Source organism: Nicotiana tabacum, unplaced genomic scaffold (genome assembly GCF_000715075.1).
Source record: "Nicotiana tabacum cultivar K326 unplaced genomic scaffold, ASM71507v2 Un00125, whole genome shotgun sequence".
NCBI classification, from domain to species: domain Eukaryota; kingdom Viridiplantae; phylum Streptophyta; class Magnoliopsida; order Solanales; family Solanaceae; genus Nicotiana; species Nicotiana tabacum.
Window position 1 is genome coordinate 67,955 of NW_027438363.1, and position 4,938 is coordinate 72,892.

General features: G+C 41.2%; 1 pseudogene; it reads right to left on the reverse strand.

Annotated features, from left to right (window-relative positions):
- Positions 1-547: 547 nt before the first annotated feature.
- Positions 548-778, reverse strand: LOC142178985 (18S ribosomal RNA; annotated as a pseudogene).
- Between the last annotated feature and the right edge of the window lie 4,160 nt (positions 779-4,938).

Sequence of the window (4,938 nt, forward strand, 5' to 3'; positions counted from 1 at the left end):
ATTGAGTTTAGGAGTATAGTATATATCCAGACCTTATCTCTATCTTGTGAATATAAATAGGCTATTTCCGATGGACCCTCAAATAAAGCATAATTATAGCGGTTATGACAGAACTACGGAAAAAGAAACAGTAACAACAGCCAAAAAATAATATAACCGAAGCAAAAGAAACAACAGGTAGTGATAGAAATCTAAAAAATAGGAAATACGAGGACAACGCTAGTACTACAAGGAATTGCTCGGGAATTCATTGATAATGACCTTGCCAGGTTCTAGGCATATCAACGGATCCAATCGATATTGATTTTTTCAATTGCGGATAAACAAACCAACCTTTCGTCATTAATCTTCGGAGGCGAATTACATATTCATATCCCCAATCTTATTGAATTTTGGAAGTCAAATCATTTCACGGGCCTGGTGAAATGAAAGCTCCGGATTGTAATCTCTAATGAAAAATATAGCTCCATGTCTGTTCTACAACGCTTAGCTGGTGCAGGCTATCGTCTTCTCTCCCCTTTGATGTCTACTCAATCTAAACGTTGGGAACGTCAGGCTTTCGCCCATTGCGGAAAATTCCCCACTGCTGCCTCCCGTAGGAGTCTGGGCCGTGTCTCAGTCCCAGTGTGGCTGATCATCCTCTCGGACCAGCTACTGATCATCGCCTTGGTAAGCTATTGCCTCACCAACTAGCTAATCAGACAGTGAGGGCCCCGGAGATAGTATTTCTCAACTGTCTGAAGGTATAAGAGGGGGGGTGAATTGTGATCTATTAAAAAAATAGTCGACTAACGATGATTTTATTTGACTAGATTAAGAGCAGAATGTAAGATAACAATAAATGTAGAGAGAATAACACACAGTAATTTTATACTGGTTTGGTACCGGTGTGGTACTTACATCCAGTTTTTCTTGGATCACAAGGGTTCCCTTTAGATCTTGAAAGTATTACAATACAGATGGTTTTGATTCGTTCACCACCAACGAAGTATAGCAACAATGAATTTTGAATAATGACACAACTCTCTTTTGTTTTCTAATTCTTTCTATCTTTTGAGACACTGATAAACTGAGGATTACAGTGTTTAGGCTAAGAAGTAGAGAAATTTAGAAAACAATGTGTGTAGTTGATCAAATCTTTCATTTGATCTTAGCAGACTTCTTATAGGAGAGAAGAAAGTTGTTGAGCCTTGACCGAAAATAGAGGCACGGGATCTTCAAAGGGATTTGACCCAAGGGGTGCCTTTTCGAATCCTGCTCTTGGAAAGGACCGGATTCGATCGTGACTTTCCTTGTCACAGGCTTACATTGAGGAGACGTTCAAGCCTATGATTGAGCTTAATTAAGGATACTGAATATTTGCTGGCAATAGCTCCTTGATTTGTAATATGATTTCCTTTGATTGAGGCCGAATAGATGTGCTAAAATTTGATTCCTTCTTCTTGTCCATTAATTCAGCAATCACATCTTTGGACAACTTCTCATTAGTATTCTTTCCTTTTGATGATTTTGATTCTTGTAAACCAAGATAAGTGAACATTATCATCATTGAAACTTTGGAATATAACTTAATAATCTTTCCATTTTTGATGATGACAATCAAGAGAGAGTAAACATTAATTAAGAGACTTCCTCTTTTATTTCACCCTCTAAGTTGCTCCCCCTGAGTTGATGCCATCTCCCCCTAAATGAGTGATGTCTCCTCCTGAGTGGTTTACTTCTCTACACTGTTCTCCCCCTTTGACATCAATCAAAAAGGAAAGAAAAGCACACAATGGAAGTAATATACATAATAACTAGTGAGGTAGTGCAGAAAAAGTAGTGCCTTCAACAGAGGCATAAGTTGTACAGACCCAAGCAAAAGAAAGTTTATTTAAAACCAGCAGCAAGCAAGCAAGAGCATAAAACAATATTTTTTTGTAACGCCATCGCACAGAATCGTATTAACTTCTTCCTAGAAAGTACTTGAGATTGTTTATCACTTTGGTGTAGAAGGAGTCATAGGAGTTTTCAACATCTTTTACAAGCTTATCCATCTTTTCACTCATGGAATTGAATGCCTTGGTTTCTTGCCTTCGCGTGGCTCCTATATCCATTCTGAGCTTAGCCACATATGTACCTATCTCCTTAGTAACTTCCCTGATTTTGTCTACCTATTCCTTCATCTCAACCAGTAGTAGTTTCACTCCATCTAGATAATGCTGAATTTGCTGAAGATTTTAAGAGGCAGTCGACTGAGATGCTGGTTGTTCAGTTTGAACTTCAGTTGTCACTAGAATGCTTTCAACTTTGGCGCGCTTAACCCATCCATCATCACCCAAGGTGTACCACATCATTGAAAACGTTGTCTTATCATAAGTACTGGTAATACACTTGGGTGTAAAGGGTGCCAAATCTACCTTCATGACTTCGATAATATGTAAGATGAGAAGACCATATGGTAAACAGGCAGCAGACGAAGATATGTCCCTGATACTTTCAAGCATGTATTGGTGAATCCACACAAACCAATCTAGTCTTTTATTGTTAACAAGACAATAAAGTACAAAAACATCTTTAGTGGATAAAGTGCTAAGGGACCCAGTTCTGGGGAGAAGTGTAGTAGCAATCATGTGGGCCAAGACACGATATTCAAATTTAAGGTTCTTAGGTCCGATATTAGGAGGATTATTAGACAATAAGGTTTTTGCTTCTTCAAAGGAAACTTCAAAATCTTTTGGTGTCATGACCCAAAATCTAACCATGGTCGTGATGGTGCCTATCGTGTTACAAGGCAAGCCTATTTTCCAAAATATTACTGCTAAATCGATTATAAGAATTTAATAAAATATTTCCAACATATGAATTTTTCATAAACTAAATTAACTCTAAATATAATTATAAAAAATACGGAAACGAGCCCCAAATATCGGGGTGTCACTAAGTCATTAGCGTCTAAATCTAATAGCTAAGAAATAAAATTATCTAACTGTCAATACAGTCCAAAAGAAGAAATGATAAAAGGAGTAACAAGGTCCTGCGGACGCTAGCACCTACCTTGCAGTCTCCAACGATAGTCGGCCTGAACTCAATGATCGTCACGCTCTAACTCACCTGGATCTGCGCATAAAGTGCAGGGTGTAGCATGAGTATAACTGACTCAGTAGTAACAGAAATAACTAAGGAACTGAGTAGTAGTGACGAACTAAGCAAAATAGACCAATTATTTATTTTCACAATTTATAATAAACATGAATAAACAGGTAAATTCCATAAAAACCAACAAATGCCACAAAGAAATTAACAGGTAAATACAGCAACAGCAAAAGTAAATGCAACCTCACGGCAATGTCACTCCATCACTCAGCACTCAATACACTCAACACTTAATAGGTACCCGCGCTCACTGGAGGTGTGTACAGACTCTGGAGGGGCTCCCAAAGCCCAAGCGCTAAGCACGGAAAACTCATGTGCTGCACGGACAACTCACGTGCCATAATATCAATCCCTGGATCCGCACGGTCACCTCATGTGCTACGCGGACAACTCACGTGCTATGGTATCAATACCTGGATCCGCACGGACAACTCACGTGCCTCAATCAAATACCTCACAACAGGACCTCGGCCTCACACAGTCATGTACCTCTCTAGCCTCACCATCATCAACAAAATAAGGGAAATACAGCCCATGTCAAGTATCACAGCATATCAGCAAATTAATAGGGACTGAGGTAAACATGTACAATAATATCGATGACTGAGTGCAAATAATGTGAGCATGAATAAAGCCTAAGCATGATCTCTAACACGAAAGCAAACAAGTTCAACAACAAATAAACACATAACCACAGATAATAGCTATTAGGCCTCACAGCCTCATGAGACGGACCAAGTCTCAATCCCTTGTAGTGCACACCCACACGCCCGTCACCTAGCGTGGGTATCACTTCCAAACAATCACGTGATGTCAAATCTCCGGGTTTATACCCTCAAAGCCAAAGTTAAAACTGTTATTTACCTTAATAGAGTAAAATCCTACTCCGGGATGCCCTCGTCTCTGGACTCGGTCTCCAAAAGCTCTGAATCTAACCAAAATTAGAATACTACTATCAACATAGTCTAAAAAAACGAATTCCACAATAAAACCTACATAAATATGCCAGAAATCCGAAATCGGCCAAAACTCGGCCCCTGGGCCCACGTATCGAAACTAGTCAAAATGGCAGAATAACAAACCTTGTCCTCACCTGAGTCTAACCATATAAAATTCGTCAAAATCGGACTCCGTTTGGTCCCTCAAATCCTCACTTAAAACTCTCCAAAACTCAAACCCTAACTCCCTCAATTTCACCCTAAACCCCTACTAATTTCATGGCTAATCAGTGAAAAAACATCATAAACGCGTGTAAATAAACCCAGGTGACTTACCTCACTGATGTCTCATGATTCTCCCTTGAAAAACACTCCCCCAAAGCTCAAAACCGTTCAACAATGGTGGGAAAAGGGAAACAATTCACGAAGGGTTACTTTTATAGGTTCTGCCCCCGGTGTTCCTCACCTGCGACCCTCTTCTTCGCACCTACGCGGCCGCACCTGCGGTCCCAGGTGCGCACTTGCGGACGTCACTTAAATGCCAAGCTTCGCGCATGCGCAACCGCTTTCGCACCTGCGGGCTCGCAGGTGCGATCCTCTCTTCGCATCTGCGACCAAGCCTCAGGCCTCCATCTCCGCATCTGCGAGCCTCCCACGCACCTGCGATCATCGCAGATGCGGAGACCAAGCCACACCTATGGTTTCTCTATGCACCTGCGCCTCAAGCCCGCACCTGCGAAGCTCGCACCTGCAGTTCCCAATTCGCAGGTGCGGACACACCAGAACATCAGCTCCAGCTGCATTTTCCAACTTCCAAACTCCCTGATACCCATCCGAAATCATCTCGAGCCCCTCGGGACCTCAA